At 33.4% G+C, this 26,928-nt stretch overlaps 1 protein-coding gene across 1 annotated transcript in view; it reads left to right on the forward strand.

Moving 5' to 3' along the window:
* Positions 1-6,225: 6,225 nt before the first annotated feature.
* Positions 6,226-26,928, forward strand: part of LOC145289155 (uncharacterized) — a 76,530-nt gene continuing 55,827 nt past the window's right edge. Inside the window, exon 1 of the mRNA XM_080136390.1 lies at positions 6,226-6,680. The gene's annotated coding sequence lies outside the window, so the exon portion shown is untranslated. The remainder of the gene's footprint in view (positions 6,681-26,928) is intronic.

Below are 26,928 nucleotides of genomic sequence, written 5' to 3' on the forward strand. Positions count from 1 at the left end.
GTCCGACAATCTCAATCAATGAAAACATCTCATCTAAAAAATACAGACAATTACTATAATTAAATCTTTATATAATAAAATTTTGATACAATTAAATTCTTATATAATAAAATTTTAATACAATTAAATTTTTATATAATAAATAATAATAATTATATTTTATGTATTCATTAGCGGACTATTACCTTCATTTTCATAGTTGTTGTTTCACAACGCATCCTAACCCGACAATGGAAGACTAGATAAGAACACAAACTTGGATTTATAAGACCATAAAATCCTTCTGGGCACATTGCGCAGTGGATAGAGGCGTTCTCTACAGTTCCAGATAAGCATTGTCTGACGATAGCGGTTTCAATCCTACCCAAACAGGTCAGGGATTAGTGGTAAGACAAAAAGTATGGAAGGCAGTAATTACTGGGAATACACTTACAATTCTCAGCACTTCTATCCCGTCGCGGTTACCTGAAGAAAATCATAGGCTGAAACGTGGTGAAAAACATTAACTTTGAAGATGAGGGTAACAGTCTACAAAAAGAATGAATATACAAATTATGAAGCCTCATCTCAAAGAATTAAAAAAAAAACAAAAAAAATCAATTTCAACATAATTAAATTTTAATAAAATTATATGTTGTACAAAAATAAATTTTATTACATTTTAATGTAATTAAATTACATTTTAATATCATTAAATTTTGGTACAAAACTCTTCCTTTTGTCTCACTATTCTTCTTTACTATTACTCTCTCTCTCTCTCTCTCTCTCTATATATATATATATATATATATATATATACATATATATATATATATATATATATATATATATATATATTCCTCGCTTTTCTTCAATTTATCTTCCTTTTCACCTTTTCTTTTCCTTTCTAACTCTCCTCCTCCTCTGTCTCTTTTATTTTTTTATTTACATCATTGAAAGTCAAAATAAATATGTCATAAAAACTCCACTTTCTCACTCACTCATTCACTCATTCTCTCTCTCTCTCTCTCTCTCTCTCTCTCTCTCTCTCTCTCTCTCTCTCTCTCTCTCTCTCCCTCTATATATATATATATATATTGTATTTTGTGTACAAAAAGTTGTTAGATGAGACAAGTCATTGGTACCGTCGATTTCAAGCCCGATGATTAGAACCGTTTTAGATATCCATATCAAGCTCTCTTCAGCCTATACTCATCTATTTTATAACCGGAAGTGGAATATATATATACCTCATGAGTTCACGTTTAACTCTCGTTTTGCTAAATCCCCCCCCCCCGTTTTATTATCGGATGATGATGATTTCATTAACTTTAAAATTTGAATTATTTTAATTTTAAAATCTAATTTCGATTGAAAATATATAAAATTTGTTATATATATATATATATATAATGCTTTAAATTTTAAACCAATTTAATTTAAAAATCTAATTTTTTATATATAAATATTCAAACTTAAAATGTATATCAATATCGATTAAAAACGTAACATTTCATTTAATTATATCGAATTACGTTTAAAAATTTCAAAATACGTTTAAAAATTTCTTTAAAATTTTCAACTCTTTCAAGGTTTAGGGAAGGGAGTATTTATCTAGCCTAAGGGATTTCCCTAGTATATTAACACTATTATATTTTTCATATAGTTTTAAAATTGAAACAGATTGTAAATTATATTTATAAAGTATGATTTCTAAAAAATTTATATAATGCAATAATTTGAAATCTATAATACAATTACGATTAAAATCCAATTTTACCGACTAAAAACAACTTTAGCATTTACAATTTTACTAAAAGTTCTGTTTTATTTTTTTTTTACATATATATACAATAAAAATCTAAGTTTTGTCTTTTTCACTGGCCCAGTTTATCAGGATTGCTTTCCTTCTATGCATACAATTTTTCAAAGATTCACCCCTCACATTTAAACATCTTATTTCTGGGTCATGAATTGCCTGGAGGATGTGGTATTTTTCCGCATTAAAGAGCGAGCGTTGACTTAATTCCGGGGCGTACGCTGGTTTGTGCTCCTTTTTTGCACCATTTTATCGAAAAAGGTGTATCTTTTTCTTTAAGCTCCCCCACCCGGGTAGCTAATGCTGTATTTATCCTTGTTTTAGCTCTAAAGGAGCTCACCTGCGTATAGTATCTTTGCTTAAATGGGCCTTGTGGCATACCTATATATTTTCCGGTATGTTTGTAGATTGATCCGTTATTGTGGCCTCATAAACAAGGGATTCAGCTTTACAATTGCCCTCCAATGGACAACTATTTTTGGTCCTACTAGAGCAGCCTGTGTTATCTATCTTTCTTGGTTCCTTAGATATGATCGAATTGAGCTGTTGAGTAACTAACTTTCACAGTGTTTCTATTAAAAATTTTATGCAGTTTGTGTTTTTCTGGAAAATGGTTATCTAGAAGTCGAAATAAAACAATGTCCTACTCTAGTTTTTGTATTCAATGAGAACGGAGGTAAGAACCAAATTATCTTCCGTCTCCTGTTTCGTTTTTTATTTTCTTTTTTATCCTGAGTGTATTGAAATTTTATGTTTTCCCTGAACCCACTTTTATGTAATGCTTCGTTATAATATGGTGCTGCTTGTTCGAACACTTCAGCGTTCGAAGAAAGTCGTGAAGTTCTTTTGCTAATATTTGCTACCATATTTTTAAACACTGTGGGTGGGTGGCATGTACGTGAGTTTTTTCATTTAGTTTGTGGAAGGGTTTATGTATTTTTTCTCGAGAGTTGCATCTAAACAATCTACTTTATCTAAATTTGTCTTTATGGTTATTTTAAAACCTAGCTCCTTGAAACATTCAGCTAAGTCTTTCCTAAGCTTGTCTAGTGCACATCCATTGCAGTCACGTGATAAGCAAAGTCCATCATCCCTATATAACCCAAAAAGGGGCATGGGAATTTATTTTTCATGATATCTAGTAGGAAAAGTCCAACCAGATCGCAGATGTATGCACTGTCATACGCTCCCATCGCGACATCAAAGGGGTCTTCGGGATTTGATTTTTTTTATCCATGTTTTATCGTCAAAACTTTTATCGGGTATTTTATCGATTTTAATCAGAAATTGTTTTTTACATTCTCTTGGGCGTTTGTTTCGTTTATAATCTTTCATGCCATCCTCTTGATTACATCTTCAATTTTCGTTAGTCGGATTCTTGAATATAACTGGTTACTTAGTGTTGGTACATTTTTAGTGGAGTAATTTAAGGTATATTCATGGTGGGGGCGATTATGATTTAGATATATATCTCTTCATCTCTTGACTCTTGCTCCTCTTTATATTTTTCTTTAAAATATTTGCTCTATTCCATTCTTCTTTAAGATATAGTTTTAAAACATTGATTGTCTGGACAGTAGAAGCAACATATTTAAAATGAATTGCTTTACTGCAAAATTAACATATCGTTGGAAAGTGCTTTCATATACTCCTCCTTACTCTCTCGCTCTCTCTCTCTCTCTCTCTCTCTCTATATATATATATATATATATATATATATATATACGAGCAAACAGTTAATAAAACATGCTAAAAAACACTTTGAAATGAGTAAAACATATTTAATCTGAAAAGGAAACACTAGATAACTTATTTAGTGTTTCCTTTTCAGATTAAATATGTTTTTAACTCATTTCAAAGTGTTTTTAACATGTTTTATTAACTGTTTGCTCGTATTATAAGCTCTATCTCCTATTTGGTTTTATCGAGATTTTACATCTGGCTGAGATAACTTTATAAATATTAATTCTTTAATATTTATAATATACTTTAATTTTACCATCTTGGATCATTTTGGTAAATTTAATTGTAATTTTTATTTTATTTTATATATATATATATATATATATATATATATATATATATATATATATAGAGAGAGAGAGAGAGAGAGAGAGAGAGAGAGAGTGAGAGAGAGGGGGGACCTTTCTCCTTTTGTTTTCTTATTCCTTGTTTTTGAATAAAATATTGCAAATTCAATTCTACAATATCTTGACTTTTTCTACTGTTGAAATTTACAATTCCTTCTGACAAAACAAATAAATGTAACACTAATGATTAACGTACGTTTTATTGCGTATATATCCTCCTCCATCCTTTATCAAAGACTCAATTCGAGTTCAAAAGCGGTTGCAAGCTTTGATCAGGTAGTCTTTATTTATGTCCTTCGTTCTTCGAGCTATTGTTTTCATCAGAGAGGGTTTGGTGTTATAACTATGCTTATTAATTTACTTTTTCAACGACGCCCCTACATGTAATAATCTAAAGGATTCAGGTCTGGTGAGTTATGATGCCATGTTTTGTGTGATATGATTATCGGGAACAAATAACAAATACACTTTGTTCTTCTGGCTGCTTTAATTTGTTTAAGAGTCGTTTCCTCGCATTAAACGATTCTCTCGAATTTTTGTTGGCGTGAACTGACTTCGTCTAAGAACGTATGGTTTGTATTTGAGGTCTTGATGAACAACATTTCTTATTGTTCCTTCAGATACTTGAAGACCTTTAGCAAGATGTTGCATTGATGTCCAAGGATTTATGTCGACCATACCATGCACTCTTCTCACAACCTCGGTTGTTCTGAGTGGGTCATAACGTTGGCAATGCTGTTTTTTTTATCTTGCTCATGGCCAATTAATCATCACTGTTTCTATTTAGCTCCTATTTAACTTTGCAAACGAAAGGTCTGCTACATTTTCGAAATCTTGCAATTTTTGAATAATTATTTCGCTTTTATAGACACTATTACAGCGTGTCTTTTCATTTCATTAGTTACAGTAGTTAATTCGTACATTTTTAATATAAATTACAAAAATATAAGTGTCCTAAAATACCTTACACACCTAGTGTATATATATATATATATATATATATATATATATATATACGTCGCAGTCCACAAGAGCCATGACAGCCAACAAACCGGAAGTCCAAGACTCGAGTTTTGCCCTTATTTGGGCTCATGTCTGTGGGATTGGGATATATCTAACTGATGAGCCCAAATGGAAGCGAAACTTGAGTTTTGGACTTCCGGTTCGTTGGCTATCATGGTACTTGTGGGCTGCGACGTTGTTTGGCTGTGGAAATAATTGTGTGTGTATATATATATATATATATATATATATATATATATATATATATATATATATATATCCTTGCTAATGGAGTCAGATTGCTTCTGTTGCCGGGTTCGACCGGTGTTAATCGTGACACCCCTACACTGATGATTCCTGAAAGGATGAAACACTAGTGTTTGTAGTTATTTAATAATTAATATAGTAAATAATTATATCTATACACTAATCTATTTCGCGCGTTAAAAATGGATAGATGTTATTGCCCGTTGTGTTATAATCATTGTTTATGCTAAAATGATGGTTAAATATGGTTGAATTCATGCTCATTTTCGCATTAAATACTAATCACTGTTTATTAGTTTTTAAGTGTACATCGAACGGATACCATAATACTTAGTTTGCTACACCTTATCATAACAAACAGACGTAAAGAAATAATATATATAAGTTGGTTGGTTTTCAAATATAAACATATGTTCTAGGATAAATGCCACACAATTCGTGTGCATTACCGGCTTATTAAATCTCTTATGGCAACCATAATTTGTATAGAACTATTTCATATAAAAATGTTCATGTTCCTAGGTCTAATAAAAGAATGATTTAAACACCAAATGATGGACAAACAGATACGCCGACAGACAAACACGTCCGATCTAACATTTATAATATCGTTGCAAAACTTATAAATTCTTAATATCAGATAAACGTATATATGAAGGTTCGCAATAAGTAATCAATTTTGAAATTTAAAAAAAATTACCTTAAAGAACTGATATGCCGTTAAACCGAAAAAGGGACACAAAAATATGAAATTATGTTCACTAATTTCATAACAAGAGGAAATAGACAAGAGGAAAGGCAAGGGGGGTGACACATTATTTATCCAATCCTTCCTCCCCTTGCCCTCCTTATCTCTCCTAAATTTGAAAATAACTGAAACAAAATTCGTTTCGGATCAAAATGCACCGCGTATGACATTTTCGCCACTGTAAAATGAACTTTTCTCGACTTTATTATGTTACCCTCTGACGCAAAGAAAATCAAACACTGTGATTGGTTGGTTGAATAAGCATCATGTGATCCGATAGGGCGCCCTCTTCCTTCCTCCGTCCTTCACGCCATGCTTCTGTCTTTAAATCTGATTCTTTCTTTTAAAGAAATACAATAACAAATGAAAATAGATTAATTCGTCAATTTTGTATAGTTTACTACAGTAAAAAAAAAAAAAAAAAAACGAAAAGGCATACTTTATTGTAATGAATAGAAACGATAATGTGCTGTACTGATATGAATTTCTTAGAAAGAAACTTTGTGCATGGAAATTACGTTTGATCTGAAAAACATGGAGAAAGAAAGAAAAATTGTTTGCAGTTGTTGTAAGAAGACAAGTTCTTGCTGCGAATGTATTACTAGGATGAACAAGAGATTGGAGGTAATAGCTGAGCATCTTCCATTGAAATAACCAAAGAGTAGAGAGAGACTAGCAACATCTCTTCTGCAAAAAAGGTTGTAAGAAAAAGAGATTGCAAAGTTAATTATTATTAAAAATAAAGTGAAAAAAGTTTGTAAATTACACAATTCAGGTAAGAATTTTCTTGATATTTTTTCGTTTTCTTTTTCTTTTTTTTTCTTTACTTATATTTTTATTTCTTTTGGTTTGTTTCAATTCTATTCATAAAAACATAAAAAAAACGCAATAATGGATTTCGGTAACAATTAATATAAAAATCAAAAGTCATCTTAAAGTCAATCTACAATTTCACCATACTGATCTTATTTTTTTATGGAAGCCATTTGATGCACGGAGGATAGAATAGAAACGATAATGAATTTCTTGGAAAGAAAGTGAGTAGTCTTTGGAAAGTCTTTGCGATAATCATTTTTCTTTCATTAATTTTGCATCTACATCCTTAATATATATATGTGTGTGTGTGTGTGTGTGTGTGTGTGTGTGTGTGTGTGTGTGTGTGTGTGTGTGTGTGTGTGTGTATAACCAATACGAAAAATCTGTATGTTTGAATCTTTTCACTATTTCTTATTTGTCGATGTAAAGGAATACAAAATGCCTTTTAAATAAACAAAAACATTGTTTACTAAACGAAAATTTTGACCGACACCTTAGTCTTCTCGATGTAATGAAGGATATATGTGTGTGGTTGGTGATTTTAGTAGCAGGAGAAAAAAATAGTGTATATATATATGTGTTTGGGGGGGGTCGCTCCAGACAAGGCATTAAAGAGCTGAGCTAACTAGAACAAAAAGATAATTATCGCAAAGTCAGACGACGCTTATTGGTATTAGTCTTGAACAGCCCAAGGCAGTACGTAAAAAGAAAACGGTCAGCAGGAAGAGAATTCCACAATCTTGCAGTTCTTGGAAAGTCGCCACTGAAATAGGAAGCAGTGTTACAATGGGGTTTAAAATAGTGAATTGATGAAGACGACTAGTCAAAAGTGTCTAACGAGCTGTAATAAAAGAAGCAGAGAATCGAGCAGATAATTCTAAAGTACACATGCCACATTAAAAAATATATACAAGTATTCAACGAAACATGCATGCAACTTAAATGTATTAAACCTACACAATCGATGCAACAGTTCTCTTTATATATTATTCTTTAATGTCGAACAGGCAAGACAAGGCAAGAAGAGAAAGAACGTAGTTTGTTTACCGATGATTATCAAAGAAAATATCTGTTATTAAATTAGCACACAGTACTTTAGGTAGCAGTATTAGGACTTGAGACTGTGCAAGAGTCAGCTCCTCCAACACACTTCGATATTAGTAATAGAAACAAATACTATTGATTATGTTAAATCTGAAATTCGATGAAATCGATTGTAACGAAATTGTCGTTTTTAATACAGACCAATATTTGTCTTTAGATGATTGAGGAAATTGATTTTTGTGTATAGCTTTTAGTAAAAAGGATATTGTTACAAAAGCTCTCGTTCAGTAATATATGTAATTCACATAAATTATGAACCCGGGCGACGCTGAGTAACCTTGTTCAGATTTCATAGCTATGCGACTTTTTTTTAAATACGTTAATCTCAATAAAATCAGAGGTACAAAAAATAGCAAGAGTTACGCGCTCTTGTGTACTTTATTGAAACTGTAAATATGGTATCGTTGCGATCGCATGTGTATGTTATGTAGATAATTAGTACAAAATTTAAAGTTTTCTTGATTAAATGACATAAAAGAAATTTGTGAACACGAAGATAGAAGTATATATATATATATATATATATATATATATATATATATATATATATATATATATACACTAAACTTAAAACACGTGCAAAAGATATAGCCCGCTGGCTTAAAATTAGTGCTTTATGCCAAATTGATGATTTAAAATCAATGGTTAAATATGTGCTCGTTTTTGTTTTTGTTTTTTTTTTGCATTTAATACTAATCCATATTAATTCCTAACTAGGCATAGAACAGATACCATAATAGGTAGTTCGCTGTACTTTATCATCACAAAGATCAATACAAAATTTCAGATTAACCCAGTAGTTTCCGAGAAAATTTCTAGAGCAAATATAGTGTTGTGTTGACTATCCAACTTTCTAGTTCGAGAATAATGATCGCCCGTTTAAACAAGAACTTGCATTGTTTCGCTATTTTTGTGGAATTTTGTATTTTCTTTTGCTATAATCAACCTACAAGTTTTCTCGAAAGTACTGTGCTGATCAGACTGGAATGTTCTATGGGCCTTTGTTATGTAAAGGTGCAGCGAACAACGTATTACGGTATCCCTTTTATGCTCAGTGTCCAAGTATTATGATATCCGTACGAAGCAAAGTTAGGAATTAATAAGATTAGTAATATGTAATGCAAAAATGAACACGAATTTAACCATATTCAACAATCAATTTGGCATTCTAAGTTGACAGGCTATAACTTAGCCCCTACCGTCGAATGCAGACTTGGGAAACCCGCAATAAACTAATCCTTTCTCAAAAATAAAGGTAAAAACTGGGAGAGGGGATCTCCTGAGACTGAACAGAACTATAACTTAGCCCAAAAGATCTAAAATAAACTACAACGGGCACCCTCTGTTGGACTGATTGTCTAGGACGTTTCTTTGACTGGTAAGAATAAAACTTACTTCAGGTAATGCAACGTTCCTATGTATTTCATCAAATTCCAAGAATTTTTGTATCGGATTATTCTTTTATTATTTCCGAATTCCTCTAGTTGATTCTTCTTATTATCTACACCGCTATTTCCCTTGAATAGGTAAATTGTTCGAAAAACATATTCTGATGTAATTAGTTTTCGGCAGGTGATTATTTTTTATGCGTTGTTTAATGTATTAAAAAAGAGAGAACAAAAAGGTTTTAAGGTCATCCGTTTTTTTTTTTTTTTTTAAGCTTCTTATAATTTTGTTTTAAAATAAAAACTGATTTTATTTTTTATCACCAAAACAAAAGATTAGCGGATTCTTTTAATATTTGCTCCGGGGACATGCATTAACGCGCGCGCACACACACACACACACACACACACACACACACACTCTCTCTCTCTCTCTCTCTCACACTCTCTCTCTCTCTCTCTCTCTCTCTCTATCTCTCTCCCTATCTCTCTCTTTTTTCAATTTTTTCTTATTTCTCCTTGCTCTCCTTGCCCCCGGTTTCTTGATCTTTGTCGTTTTCTCCTTCTCTTTTTCCTCTTCACATCTCTTCCTCTCCTTATTTTTGTCTTTCTTTCCGTTTTCTTCCTCTATCTCTCTCCTTCTGTCTCTTTTCTATCTCGTCTATATCTCTTTATCTCCTTTCTATGTTCCTTTCTCTCTATTTTCAAACTTTTTTCTCATTTCTCCTTGCTCTTTGCCCCACTTCGTTCTCCCGATCTCTGTAATCTTTCCTTCCCTTCTCCCTTTTATCACTTTATCCCATCCCTCTCTCTCTCTCTCTCTCTCTCTCTCTCTCTCTCTCTCTCTCTCTCTCTCTCTCTCTCTCTCTCTATCTATCTATCTATCTATCTGAATTAATCTCATTTCTCATTTTCACCCTCTAGCATTTTAATACTAATTTCAATTAAATAACATTCGATTTTTATATTAAAAACTTAAATAACCACACCCACAATTTCCCGTTGTTTTTAATTATTTAATCTGGTTTTATTTATACTTTGTCAAACTACTTTGATTTTCCTCCCGTTGTTATTGCTGTTGGTGGTGGTGGTGGTGGTGTTGTTGTTGTTGTTGTTGTTGTTGCACTGAGTTTTAAGGTTAAGGTTAGTTTTAATGGGAGTTTACATTTGTAACCACATAACATTTATTTAATTATTTACTTATTTATTTTATTAGGACCGTGATTTTTAGAAGGGAGTATTTTAAACCATTGTAATTTATTTTATGCATATTATTATTACTTAAACATATGACTATAATTAACTTTTTCTTTCAGATGTGAAAGAATCATCATCTCATCTCATCTCTGAAAGACAACGGAGATAAGATGAGATGATGACTCTTTCAGATTTTTAAAGCATAATTAATATTTTTCTGCAATATTATCACCCATGTTGACTAAAAAACGGCCTTCTTTAGTCAACGGGAAGGCGATCATCTTCCATCATGATAATGCTCGTTCTCATATAGCACTAATGACCAAATATTTCATAGGAGAATTTGGTAGGGAAATCTTGCTCCATCCTGCATATTCTTCTAACCTAGTCCCCTCGGATTATCACTTATTTCAAAGATTACAAAACTATTTAAATGGCCTTAGATAAAGACAGTGAGATGTGATTGAACCTCAGTTAGATTCATATTTCACATCAAAATCTACAAAAAATTACAAGTGAAGCATTTATAAGCTTGTGAACAGATGTTGTTATTGCTATGAATAAAGATTTTCAAAAATACAGCTTTTCATTTTTAAGATGAAATCTTTTATCGGCAATATTTTTTGCACGGGCTTTATATTATGTCATTTTGGAAAATCATTGGCAATAACGTTATATAAGAATATATATTAATACAGAGTTGAACGATAGAGTTGTCGCCCTACAGAAAACAACACTACTTATTTTTAAAGTTTTATTGAAAAATCAATTCGGGCAACTTAATTATGTAGTAGAGCTAAACATCTATTCAATGTAGACGCCTTCAGCCTTAATCACCGCCTCGGCGGGTGCTCGGCGAATATTCGGCGGATGGCAGTGGTCAGACTGGCTTTGGTGTTGTGGAAGGTCATGTTGGTGATGTTCTCGACGCATGACCAAACGAAGTAGTCCAGCGGGTACAGGTCGGGAGTCAGTAAGAGAAGGTTACAAAATCGTAGCAAGCATGGGTCTCTTTGAACTTGTGAGTCCTGCTGCCACATCCAGGGTTTGTCAGCGGCTATCTGATTGCAGTAGGGGATCACCATACTCTTCAGCATATCCAGGTACACTGTTGTGTTGACTTTTAAGCCGTCTTCGAGGATGTGAGGAGGCATGATGTAGCCCTCATTTGAAACCACACCAAAGACCATAACCGTGACCAGAAATTTTGTTTTCATCACCATGAGCATGTTCCTGTTATTCGTGGCAATCCAACGATGAATTTTTAGGGTGCTGGCAATGGTCCTGTTGTCATAACTTAGATCGTTAGAGAGCATGAGTACAGCTGCGCATCTCAGATCTCGCTCGTTAAAGATTATGATAGAAGGCTCCTATCGCTCTTGAGATGTTTACACAACTGACCAACTAGTAGATGTTCTGCAACAACAAAAAAAAACGGAAGAAAAACGGAAATGGAATCATGTCGTCTTTTCTAGAGCGACAATTTTATCGTTCTACCCAGTATATAAATAAAATTATCTTAAATATCACATGAGATAGATTTCGACACATCTCCCCGTAGATACGTTTTATACTATTATTTTTTAATTTTATAAATTTCAAAGTTATTTTTTTATTACAAAGAAACTTTATTTATCAATATTCATGTAACAGTTCAATTTTATACGCGTTAAAAAGTTAATATAAAACTGTTCTACCATCCAATTCTAAATTATCTATTTCAGTTCCTACGTTTTACTAACCTTTGTGGATATATCCAAAACACACAAAAAAAAATGATTGGATGTTTTGCTGGCTAGGCAGGGCAAGAGCAGGCGTGAAACATTCCCAAAATCATGGCGATGAAAAGGGGCTATAAGAATCAATTCAATTCACGATCATCTCTGGTGTAGCGCAACAGAGAGACGCAGGAAGTCTCCTTTATCCATAAAGTAATTTACATTAACGCCATTCTTACTTGGTAAGATTTTTTTCAAAATGTTAGCTGATCTACCTATTTCAGGAATACTGGACTTGCCCATATGTTATATAGTTACATTTAACACGTTATTGAGTATCGATTCTTTTTTTTTCTTTTTTTACACGGTGGTCACCACTTATTAAGGCCCGGAAGCCACTCAGGGATAAGTGTTATTGCAAGTACAGTACGTTATTGTGGAGATTTAATGAAGTGTTTACTTAAGAGGACGGTTCATTAGGAATTTGTTAACGTTGGACTTGAAGACATCCAAGTTGTAGTCAGGTGGGAAGCAGGCAGACGAAACAGAGTTCCACAGGCGTGACATTTATGGCCCCCAGAATCATGATGCGTACTTCTGTCATATACTTTTGTTAATACACATTTTACTAATTATATCAATACGCTTGTATTGGGTATTAATGACCTGCAAGGCATAACACTGGCGACGAGGAATTCGAAACTTACACATCTAAAACACAAAGGTAACTAACTCTATTATTTCAAAAATTCTAATTAGCTTGTTTTCGGTCCAGTTTTTGTACAGTCTAACGTCCATATAACTCAACCAATCGTCGCCAAAGTTGTTAAAATATCAATCATGATCTAATTAAGAACAGTTCATTTGGAGATATCTAAATCAAAGTTGAAATCAAGGTCGCTGAAAAGGTGAAAGCCATAGTTTTGATGATCAGTTCGGTTTTGTCTAGTGCAGAGACTCGCAATGTGGCCTAAATTATAGCCAATTAAGTCTCGCATTTTCTAAGATCTCTAACATTAAAAGGTTATTGCTGAAATTTTTACGGAATTCCAACTTCCTACTTTTTTTTTATTTTTTAAATTTAATATATGGATATTATGCTAGTTGATAACAGTAGCCACCGTGCAGAATTTCAACTTGTTCAGAATAATATTGTTCGGGTTATTAACGTTTCCAGAAGAAAAACCTCTGAAATGCTTTACCAGTATGGAGAAATAGAACTTACGGTGTTAGACGAAGGCATGCAGTCTGATTACTGGTTTATATTCTTGTTACGTAATAGATTTATGTGTTTTTATCAGTCTGGAAATACAGATTAAAAATTATGAGGAATATTTTTTTAATGGAAATCGCTCCAGACATGGCGTGAAACTACTTGATGTAAGGTTCTAACAAGAACGAAAGATGATTATCGCAAAGACAAGAGATTCTGTTGGGCTTAGTCTTGAAAAAAAACAAGGCCATAGGTAAAAGGAAAGCAGCCAGCAGGAAGAAAGTTTCACAAGCCTGCAGTTCTTGGAAAGAATCTACTAAAATAGAAAGCTGAATTATAATGAGGTATCAAAACACTAAATTGATTGAGATCACTAGACCAATGAGTACAAGCTGGAAAAAGGCGAGGAATAGATCAGACAATTTTGACAAACACATGTCATAATAGTATTTGCCGAAAAGACTGAGAAGGGCAACATCACGTCTATAAGAAAAGGAAAGATTGAGACCATTTAGAAATGTCATTTATTATACTGAAGGTCTCAATTAAGTTACAACTCATTCTATTCTCTGGTATGTTAGTTAAACATAATGATTATTATTATTATTATTTGTTCTTATTAAGAATTTTCACAAAGACCATCAAAGATTTTTTCATGTTAACAATCTGTAGTTCCAATGGAGTTTATGTGAAAACAAGTTTCCCCAAATTTCCAGTACACTCCACCTCTTTCGATAACCTTAGCAAATGAACTTGCTTTTTCGCAACAGCCGTTTACCATTGATTTCTTGCTAACAACGAGCATTGGCCTTCAGAAAATTTGGATGGCAAAAAGCTTCTTTGAAGCCCCAGACTTCTTCGCACTCATCTAGTGAATATCTGGTTAGTGCTTTCTTTCCTCGATTTATCCATCCTTCTTGACTCTTCATGACTATTTGGCATGGTGCTAGTTGATGCCAACACTAGAATCTTTTGAGGAGCTTAACTTACAATTATACGCTTTCAATTTTCTTGATTCCATGAAGTGTTCCTCTTTCATTTTGTATTACTTCTGTTGCAGTTTCTGTATGTCCAGTTAGCGTAACTCATGTGTATTAGTCTCTGCTTCAAGAGTTTTCCTTAATATTTTAACCGTTTTGATTATTGTTATCCGTTGTATCTTCTCAGCCATCCTCCTGGTTCCAATCTCTTCTATTCTTTTTTGAAGTTTTTCGGGATTTTTCCTAATGATTCTATTATTATTGGTGTTATCTTCACTTTCTTTACCTTTTATATCCCTTTCTGGTCAGTTTCGTGTATTTACTTCACTTCTCCGTTTCGTTGATATCCTTGCTGTGGTCTGCTGGAACGGCGAAATTTACGATCTGGTAGAACTTTTCCTTCTTGTTACTTGCTTGAATGAGTTTATTTGTTTGTATGTCTATCTAATAGGATTCAAGTACCGGTTTTTGCTTGTACCACTTGTTTGTATGTCCAAAATACAATTGTTAGCATAGTTCCCAATGTACTACCTTTTCTATTTGATCATATCTATTCTTATATTCTTTTTTTATGTGGGAGGGGGGGGGCTAGTTTGCTGCAGTCACTTATTATGTGATTTACCGTTTCATTGTCTATAGAGTCTGCATTTGATGTTTTCTTGTGTCCTGCAGATGTTTTCTTTGATATGGTCCGTTCTAATCGCATTATCTTGTGCATTTATTAGGAATCTGGTTTTCCTCTTCATATAACTTAAGTGCGCACTTTTCCATACCGAATTCCTGGCTGAAAATTTCTGTTGTGTTTAACGTTTCTCATTCCTTTTTGTTTCTTCTAAAGGTTTCAGGTCGTTCATATACAGTCGGCGGTTCATCTTTTTCGTTTGTATTAGTAAACTTGTAATCGGCTTAGCATTTCTTTACGATGAGCAGTAGTGGTTTAAGACATACTTGCAGTATCTTGTCGTACGCTTTTTTGTAGTCGAGCCATGTTTTTTTCTGTTGGTCTATGTATAGTAAATCATGTGTTGATATCATTTTCTTTTCGGTATCCTTTTTGTTCCACTAATTATTAAGGAAGTGGTAGTTTTTCTCTTAATTTTGCTGTTAAGATTTTTCACATAGTTGGTAAGTTATAGACCTGTAGTTGCTGTGGACAGTTCCCTTTTCTGTGCATTTTTGTATCAGTGTGCTTCTACGTTTAGTCATCAATTCTTTTTTTTTTTTTTTTCAATTTTCACCCCAAACAAGGCACAGTGCCACTTTGAAGTAGGGGGCTACTATCGGGGACATAAGTTGCGAGGATATTATGAGGGGAGATGAGTAGCAAGATGTCTGTTCACATTACACTTGAACTTCTGCATATCAGTACAGTTGGAAAAGCAGAATCCCGGAAGGGAGTTCCAAAATCTAGCAGTTCTGGGGAAGAAACTATTGAAGTAGAATGCTTTCTTATACCTAGGGATCTCTACTGTGAAGGGGTGGGATTTAGTTACTTGTTGGTGTTGTCGGGAATATTCACGTCGAGGGGGTACAAGTGCTTGCAGTTCGTCAGAGCATTCACCATTAAAATACTTGTAGAACAGGCAGAGGGATGCAACATTTCGTCGATGAGACAGAGGCTGAAGCTTAGATGACAGTTCAGGACCTATCAGGTTGGCGACTCTCTTTTGAACCCTGTCCTGGAGTGAGAGACAAGCAGCAGATGCACAAGCCCAAATGTGACAACAGTAATCCATACATGGGCGAATGGTGGCCTTATAAAGGTACAGGATACTTACAAGCGTAAGTAGCTTTCTAGCACGGTAGAGAGAGCCCACTTTCTTCGCAGCAGCCTTGGCAATTCTCTCAATGTATCTATTCTAGTTCATGTTCCCTGTAAACGTTAGGCTGAGGAGTTTAAAGAAAATACTTTCGGGTAATGTGTTCATTTGGGCTGGTGCATCTGCTGCTTGTCTCTCACTTCTGGACAAGGTTCAAAAGAGAGTCGCCAACCTGAACCTGAAATGTTGCATCACTCTGTCTCTTCTACAAGTACTTTAATGGTGAATGACGAACTACAAGCACTTGTACCCCCTCGATGTGACTACCCCCGAAAAATCCGACAAGCAGCTAAGTCCCTCTCCTTCACAGTAGAAATCCCTAGGTGTAAGAAAGCCTTTTCCTCCAATAGTTTCTTCCTCATAACTGCTAGACTTTGGAACTCCCTTCCGGGAGTTTGCTTTTCCAAATATACTGGCATGCAGAGGTTCAAGTGTAATGTGGACAAACATCTTGCTACTAATCTCCCTTCATAATGCCCGTGCAAAAAATAATTGTGCAAAATTATACCCATACGAAGGAACAAACAAAATTTTATCCGCGACGGAAAGAAAAGGTTCTACAACAAATAAATTACGTAAAATCGTTTTATTTTTAAATAAGAAATCAAGTACTTGTACAGAATTCTAACCATATGAAAAGAACGAGCAAAATCTTGCTAATGTATTTATCTTTTTTAATGCAAATGTAATGAAAAGAAAGGGAAGAAAATTCAACTTGCTTTTCCAAGTGCATTTTTAAAAATAAGACTGTCATTTGTTGCAAATACACGTTTGAACACAGATACTAAATATCATTTCAAAGAATAAGAATAATATTGCGAAATAGAAATATTTGTTATAATAAAATTAAAATAATCATTGAATAAAAAACAATAGAAAAAAAGTCAATTAACATAATGTCCTTTTACGAAACAAATATGTAAATTTGTTGATCTTATAATCTGTTTGATTTTTAATCCGTTAAAATCGGCTAAATGTTATATTATGTTGATTTAGAATCAATGCTTTATGCCAAATGGATAGTATAATATGGTTAACGTTTTATTGGTTAACGTTTTTGAGATTAAACACTAATCCATGTTAATCCCTAACTGTGCCTCAAACGGTTACCCTGATAGATAGTTCGCCACACCTTATAATAACAAAGGTTCATACAAAACTTCAAAATGTACATATATATATATATATATATATATATATATATATACCAAAATTATTATTTTCCAAAATTACTAAGCCAGCATTCTACACACGCTACGTTGATGATACTTTTGCATGCTTTCCCTCTCGGAGCGAAGCTGAACAGTTTCTTCGTCTTCTTTGCAACCTGCATCCATCTTTACAATTTACTATGGAGGTTGAAGACTGTAGCTCTCTCCCATTCCTCGACGTTCGTGTTTCTAAAGTTGGTACTACGTTTGAGACCTCTGTTTATAGTAAACCTACATTTACAGGGCTTATCTTAATTGGTTTTCTTTTGCCCCTCAGTCTAGAAAAATAAACCTCATTAGCGCTCTTACGCATCGTGCACTTATGATTTGTTCACCAAACCGTCTTGATACGGAACTTGGTGAAATCACAAATATTTTTCTTAATAATGGATATCCCATTAATATAATAAAATCTACTATTGAACGTAAAATTACTACATTTAATAGCGGTAAACATATTGGTCCATCACGGTGTCCCATTTATCTAAAATTACCATGGTTGGGTCCTGATGGCCTTCATATTGTTAAAAGGATTTCTTCTGCTACTCAACGTTGTTTTCCAGCTACTATGCTTAGAGTAGTTTACACAACTCGAACCTTTTTCTCTTCTTTTCGTAAAGATGTTTTGCCAACCATTCAAAAGAACTCTGTTGTTTATAAATTCGTTTGTCAGTGTGGAGCTGACTACGTTGGCAAAACATCCCAAAGATTAGAAATGAGAATATCCCAACATATCCCTCGGGATATTCGACTACACCAGGTTTCGAGAGCATCCGGGCACTCCCAGGCTCATGAGTCTGCCATTGGCGATCACCTGTTGAGTATAAATAGGTGTGCCGATCAATATTCCAATGGGTGGTTTTCTGTTTTATACAGTGCTAGGTCGAACTATCATCTCAATATCATTGAGGCGTTAGTTATTAACAACTCTCGACCTAGCCTGTGTAGACAAAAGATTCTGAGACATCAGTTGGAGATATTCATTGATTTAAAACCACCTGAACAGTGAGAATTTTTTTTTTTTTTTTTTTTTTTTTTTCCACTGTTCTTCCAGCTGAAACCAAAATTCCCCTCTTCCCTCATTCGTTTTCTTAGTTTTTAATCTATCATTCTGACGTTTCCTCTTAGAGGGTCAGGCGATAAGGCCTTAGGGAAAATTTTAATTTCACCTGCCCATTTCTTGTTTTTTTTTTGGTATTTAAATTAAATTATGTTTCCTCTGAAATTTCTCCTTCCATTCTGCTGTACCAAAAATTTACTTACATATATATATATATATATATATATATATATATATATATGCAACTAATAGTTACGTCAGATATATCACTACTGCATTATCCCGTCGCATTTTTTTTTTATTATTCAATCTTCACCCCAAACAAGGCAAGTGCCACTTTGAAGTAGGGGGCTACTATCGGGGACAATTAGCGGGGGCGTTATGAAGGGTGATGAGTAGAAAGATGTTTGTTCACATTACATATGAACTTCTGCATATCAGTACAGTTGGAAAAGCAGAATCCCGGAAGGGAGTTCCAAAGACTTGCAGTTCTGGGGAAGAAACTATTTGAGTAAAAGGCTTTCTTACACCTAGGGATCTCTACTGCAAAGAGCTGGGACTTAGTTGCTTGTCGGGTTTGTCGGGGGTAGTCACGTCAAGGGGGTACAAGTTCTTGTAGTTCGTCAGAGCAGCCACCATTAAAGTATTTGTAGAACAGGCAGAGGGATGCAACATTTCGTCGATCGGACAGTTCAGGACTTATCAGGTTGGCGACTCTCTTTTGAGCCCTGCCCAGGAGTGAGAGACAAGCAGCAGATGCACCAGCCCAAATGTGACAACAGTACTCCATACATGGGCGAATGGTGGCCTTATAGAGGTACAGGATACTTTCAGGCGTAAGTAATTTTCTAGCATGGTAGAGAGAGAGACCACCTCCTTTGCAGCAGCCTTGGCAATTCTCTCAATGTATCTATTCCAGTTCATGTTTCCTGTTAACGTTATGCCGAGGAGTTTAAAGGAAGTACTTTCAGGCCTGTATTCTTGGCCATTGCTATTGGTGATACCTGCCATGATGTTGAAACTAGTACCATATTCCAATACTTACATAAAATACATCACTGGTTCCCTCGAATTTCAGAGAAATTTTAATCAACAGCACAAAAATACTACACCACGAAATAAATATTAAGATACTGAAAATCCTTGAATCTATTTATATAAAAATGAAAAAATACCTTTAGTCAGGTCGCATTCCGAAATAGTACCAACATACTTAAATGCCTTCGATAACTTCCTCAAACCTAACCCTTCCTGCCACTGACCCTAAAACGAGCACGCTCTCCCGTTCCCCACGATACTAACCCCCACCGCCGCCAGCAGACCCATTGACCCTCACTCGCACCTTCGCTCGCAACCCAACTATTATTTAAATAAATCTACTCATAATGTCAATCGAACCTTTCACACAAATTCCTGAAGATGTATAAATGAGTACACGAAAAGTTAAAGATTCATAAAACAGTTTTAAAAACCGCGGACACTTTGAGGAGAAAAAATGCTTGGATCATACATCTATACCTTCGATGTATATACAAAAAAAAGATAATGCGAAAAATTGAAAAAATAAAAAAAGGTATTACAAAACAGAAGCTTTGTGTCTTCGTTAACAATGATGTCTGTTTAAACGAAAAATATGCCTAAATTTACACAATATATATATATATATATATATATATATTCATATATATTTATTGATTTTATTAATTATCTCTCTCTCTCTTTATATATATATATATATATATATATATATATATATATATATATATATATATATATATATGAACATTTGTATTTAAATTCGGTAAATAAAATATTTACGATAAATTTATTATTCAACAAGGAATAAAATTTTTAAAGATTTTTCCTTGATCCATGGATTTTCAAGAAATGGCTCATCTTATCAAAGGAAATGTTTTTAGCAAGACAAAGTTTAAAAGTAATCATAAATTTGCAATTTAGCACATAGATTGAAAAATTTAAAAGTTTGGTACAAGTCTAAAGGAAGCAAAGATTAAAAAATGGTGTAAATGCAGAAAAATATAGGCACAATTGTAAAATCTAATGCAATGAAGAAAGGTATAATCCAGAATCAACTGCAGAGTTTTATTTAAATTCAAAAATAAGCAAATGAAGTAACCCATAAGACGCGATAAGGTAAAATACGTTATTGATTATAACGTACGAGAGATTTTTTCTGAATAGATTGTTTGACGTTTACTAAAAATATATCATACAATTAATATATTTTAAATTGATATATAAGGAGTATTACTGAAATCACAACAGAATATATGTCACTACAAGAAAAAAAAAAGAAATCAATGGGGAACTATTAAAAATTCACTATAAATGAAATACATAATATTATGTTGACAAATTGTAATATAGTTCGGTTATTTAGGTCAAACTGACCCAGGCATTTTACAGTAGAACCTAGTATGGCCTTAGGATACGGTTTCTGCAGATTAAGATGTGGAATATGATGTTTTCTCCGGTCCCTAGTTAAGGTATTTGCCCCGCTTTACGGTGTTATTTATAATGTTATTTGATTATATACATGTGTATTATATACTATACTGTATTTTATTACTCATTTTTAATGCCGTATCCCGGAGTTCTACTGTATATATATATATATATATATATATATATATATATATATATATATATATATATATATATATATATATAAATGATGATTGCAATGTCTTGTCAGACGAATGCCACTGCCTCAGACACTTAAAAGTCCATGAATCCAAAAATGACTTTCATCGCCATAGGACCATTTTAATAGACAAATGCTTGAGGGAGTATCTATACACAGATGATGTTACAGAGTCTTAGCTTTGTACAACAGCTAAGTCTCTCTCTCGGTTCAAAATGTTGAGATCCAGCAACAAGCAAGAGCAAGATAGCCAGCAACAAGTTAAACTGCAGACCAGCTTAATACAGGTACTGGTCTCCCGCTTTATGGTTTTTTAAATCAGAGATTTGCTTCTTCTAGAAAGGTTGCCTTCACCACGGCTTACGGGAACCCTCTCCAGCCCAACACACATATACATACACACAAACACACACGATGCTAGTTGGCCGTTAACCCCGAAAAAGCGTTCATTTGTAATTTGTACGGTAATATATATATATATATATATATATATATATATATATATATATATATATATATATATATATATATATGACCATGCAAATTACAAATTACAGAATATTTTTTTTGGATGTTATACCATAGAATTAAGTATAAATCGTTTTAATCTTGATATAGTTAGGACAGGTAAAAAAAATCCGCATTTATTCATTTGGGTGACATTAAAAACATCAGTAGTGGAAAGTTGCATTCTACGTTAAATACTGGAATGAAAATTGACGAAAAATATAATCGCCATTATTATTAGGGGTAGGCTATAGAAACAAAATTTTTCAAATAAATGCCAAAAGTGGCTTATTACCTTCATTTATATGTAAATAGATGGGAACAAGTGATTTTGTTCAAAACGGGTCAAAATTGGAGGGTCGCTGGCCCCAAACGTGATTTGACCGCGTTGACGCGTGAAAATGGCCCAAATTTCGCCCCCGAACACACTTAATCATTTATTGAAAGCCACAGGGTGCATTTTTTGACTATAAATGCATTTGTATCATTAAATCTAACATTCCCATTGGCTATCCCACAAGTATAGGGCTTTTTAGGGTATCTCAGAGTCCAAAATGGGTCAAAATTACCCCAAAATTAGCCAAAAATGGTCGGAAATCACGGATTTTCCAAAATGCACCTCCCATGGGCCCAAAGACACCTCTACATGGCAGAAACTGTTGGGAAATGCTTGAAGCAGGCACTCTCCTAACTTTTGCACTGTTAATGAGGGGTATACGGACCTGTAAAAGAGGCTAAATATGGCCGATTTAGCCAAAGAGAGTCAAAAAGTCCCTAAGAATCAACATAGGTTGTCAAAAAGGGGCTTAATTTGAGTTATAGATGGAAAATTACCAAATAAGGAAATGTTTTCTTTCTGTAACAATGCAATGGCATCTTTAAATAGACACGATAACGTTGCATTGCATTAATTGTGAATTTGATTGAACTTTGCTTTCTTTTTCAGTTAGCAAAATGCAATGAACATGGCTGGTATAGCAGGGCAGATTGACGAAGATTATAATTACGACGATTGGACTTATCTTCTGCTTGATTCTCTTCCAACTGAGGCTGAATGTGTTCAAGCTGTGCAACATCATGCTGCCAAATATGGTACCACGACACAGAAAAATCATATTCACCAGTTCTCCTTGCGATTACTACAATTGTGGCAGAAAGCCTTTGGAAGTGATGTTCGTTATGTTACAATATCTGGGATAAAACATAAACTTGATCGATCGCTAAAAATTTACGACAAAGATGTCTACAAAGCAAAGGGTTCCAGACGTGTGAATATGATTAAATGGAAACGAGAGCACCATGTCTTTCTCAATATACTTTCAAAAGATGTGAATCCTGATGAATTTGATGGACATGAACGAAGATTCTTTGTCGATCAAAAGTCTCTCTCTCGCAAATGGCTCATTGACACTTTCCACGTCGATATGGAACATGAACGGTTTCTGGCAGAGCAAGAACTGAAGAGCAGAAGACATTGAAAATTCAATTTTTGTCGTGCAATGTCATTGGTGCATGGAACTTGACAAGACGAAAACCAGTATTTGTGCTAGAGAATAATGATGTGATTGACGAGCTCTTTAATGCATTATATTGATATTTTACTGTTGAATGATTTTAAAGTAATGTGAAGTGAAGCTGTGTCTTGAAATAACAAAATAATTCATTTGCTAATTACTCATACCTTTTATCAAGTTATTCAATATATTGGTTACAAATCGAGAAATAGCGAATCGAAGGCCATTTTCATCAATTTTGGGGTAACTATGATAACAATATGAATTCAGACTCTTCTTGGACAGCATTTTATTGACATTCAATGTTCAATTTACAATTAATTACTTTCTGAGAAGTTGATGTAGAAAAGTTACGATGTTTCTAAAAAGTATCATTGATGAATGAACTAATGATTCATATGTTATGTACCGTAAAGCGTAATTTTGTCATTTTTGGATTAATTTTACCCTTTTTACATCCCCCAAAGATCTCTAAATACCCTAAATACAAATGGATAAGATAACAGGGTGGTTATTTCAGTCTTCCAACTGTAAAAAGCCATACAGGAGTGTTTATAGGAGCCCGATGAGATATAATACCTGCATTTTGGGGATTATCCGTGATTTTCGTTCATTTTTGGCTAATTTTTGGGTAAATTTGACCCATTTTGGACCCTTAAGATACCTTGAAAAGCCCTATATAGGTGGGATAGCCAGTGAGAATGTTAGATTTAATGATATAGAGCCATTTATGGTCAAAAATTGCACCCTGTGTGGCTTGGGAGGTGCATTTTGGAAAATCCGTGATTTCCGACCATTTTTGGCTAATTTTGGGGTAATTTTGACCCATTTTGGACTCTGAGATACCCTAAAAAGCCCTATACTTGTGAGATAGCCAATGGGAATGTTAGATTTAATGATACAAATGCATTTATAGTCAAAAAATGCACCCTGTGGCTTTCAATAAATGATTAAGTGTGTTCGGGGGCGAAATTTGGGCCATTTTCACGCGTTGACGCGGTCAAATCACGTTTGGGGCCAGCGACCCTCCAATTTTGACCTGTTTTGAAAAAAATCACTTGTTCCCATCTATTTACATATAAATGAAGGTAATAAGCCACTTTTGGCATTTATTTGAAGAATTTTGTTTCTATAGCCTACCCCTATTATTATATAAAAAGGGAATACTCTAGTTAAGGAATAACTCCCTTTTATAATTTTCTAGTTTAAAAAATGTTCATTACTATGAATTATAGTTCTTTCTGGGCTAGTCTCTTGCTATTTTAGAGAACGATTATATTTTTCGACCTCATTTTAATTTTAAATCATGTTAATGTTTTGTTTTGTTTTTTTTTGGGGGGGGCTGTTTGTTTTTGCTAAAACATTGTTTAAGTAAGAAATATATAATTTAATAAAACAGTAACATCGATACTTATTTTCACTCACTAATTTACTAATTTATTGATTGAAATTGGAATCGACTCCAAGTTAAAGTAAAATACCTATTTTCATAACAATTAACAAATTATATAATGGCTGTTTGTTTTGTTGTTTTAAAGGTGGCGCATAAATGTTGATAACAGGAGTTATTAAGAAATGACAGAAAACTATCAATTAAAATCATAAAATTTTAAAATAAAATAAAATTTTCATTAGTTCATATTTTAAGAAAAGACGACTTTGTATTTTTATATATTTTTATCGTTTATCCCATAAATAAAACATGCCCTTCAAAAACAATGAAAAAGAAATATTCCGTTGCTAAAAGAGTGGGTGAAAATAATGCAATTTTTTAAGACCACCTTAGAGAGAGAGGGGGAGTAAAGAGAGCAGTCGCCTTCTTCTCTGTAGATTTTGATGCATGATGAATATATATTTGTTAAGTTAAAGGACCTGATTTCCAAATCGCGCGATTAGGCGCATCCTTCCGGCATTTCAAAAACAACACCGCACTTAGCATCATTCAACTTTCTTCATGGCGGGGAAAAAAAGAAGAAAAAATATAAAAGATTGACGAAGGAGTTTTACTTCGAAATATATGTCTTAAAAATAAACACTTGTTTATTTTCATAATTTCGCGTTGCAATTTGACTTCAAACGTATTCTATTTTAAAATTCAAATTTCAGTCAAGTTTCTATTTGTTTGGGATAAATATTTGAAAATGTATATATGTGTATGTATATATAAATGTGTTTAATATATGTTTAAAAAAAAAAAAAGTTCGCCCACCTAACTTGTAACAAATTACCACGTGACTAGGAAAAATGTATATATAAGTAAATTAAAAACAATTTCTACATTTATTTCTACAATATGCCTGAGGATTATAGAAGTACTTCTGTCGAAAGCGCTCGCCATTATGGATTCAACATATACAATTTCGAGAAGAACACAAAAAGGACTATTCGGAGATTGGAGAAGATAAAAAGGAAAATTGTAAAACAGAATAATTCCGTGCTATTCAATAATATTTGTCTAAATGAGAAAATGCTGCCTAAATATAAATATATATATATATATATATATATATATATATGCAGATGGATCTTCCAGCGATTAACAATGTTTGTCATTGTAATTTTAACTACATTAACAGTAACAAATTTGCCTAAGAGTTAAAAGTACCGACTACCAGGTAGGCGATCGATTTTCGGTCCTAGCTTGAATGAGTTGCTTGTTTAGTTTCATTGAAGATCAATGATACAGCGAATACAATGATAGAGGGAGAAATACTGCCACAGACAAACTGTTTTTGTGTGTCACTAATCTTCAATGCAACTAGACAACCAACTGATTTAAGCTGAGATCGAAACTTGATCGCCTACCTGGTAGTTAGTGCTTATAACCCCTAGGCCAGTTTGCTACTGCCAATGTATATGAAATTAACATGAGAAATATTGTTAATTCTTGGAAAGCTCCATTTGTTTACACAAAAAGCAATATATATATATATATATATATATATATATATATATATATATATATATATATATATATATATATATATATATATATATATATATATATATATAATTCAACACGAAAATTTATAGTTTCAATTTACAAATTAAGTCGATTTATAAATTTAAAATACATAAATATTAATATTAATATTAAAATCCTAACCAGATGAAAAAGCTCAATATTTAAGCCAGAGCAATAAAGAACAATAGGACGTAATTTTTTTATATAAATTTTACAGTTATTTATTTGTCGACAAGGAGTGCAAAGAATATTATGTTCTCAACTTCTTTACTAACTCAGTGTTTGAGATGTAAAAAACAACTTTAATGGAATATTCGAATATCTATGTATCTCATATAGAGATAAAGTGTCAGGCCACAGGAAGAGGACGCTTTATTTTCTTGAGGACTTCGACTGAAGTAAAATAAAACAAAACAAAAGGATTTAAGCCAAAAAAAATAGAACTCGAAGCTACCTGCAAATGGGCAGGAGCTGCTAGAAGCAGCTTATCCTGCCTTGACAGAGTTCAAAATAGACTTCGTAGCTTAGTGGGGGTGCCCTTTCTCTTCCCTGGAACATCTTTCCCACAGAAGAGACGTTGCGAGCCTGTCTCTGCTTTATCGTTATTTTCCATGAACAACGCTTCTTTCTTCTTAGAACTGCACGCCTGTATAACTCTCTTCCGTTTGCCTGCTTTCCAGCTGACTACAATCTGATTGTCTTCAAGTCCAATGTAAACAAGTTCTTGATGAACCGTCCCCCTAAGTAATCCAATTTACAAAATTTCCACTACTTATGTTTACTACGCTATGATCACATTGACTAATATATACCCATTAACCCTTATCCTCGAGTGGCCTCCGGGCCTTGCTAAGTGCTGATTCCTGTG

This window comes from Euprymna scolopes, chromosome 1 (genome assembly GCF_053919585.1).
Source record: "Euprymna scolopes isolate OS-2025 chromosome 1, ASM5391958v1, whole genome shotgun sequence".
Classification (NCBI taxonomy): domain Eukaryota; kingdom Metazoa; phylum Mollusca; class Cephalopoda; order Sepiida; family Sepiolidae; genus Euprymna; species Euprymna scolopes.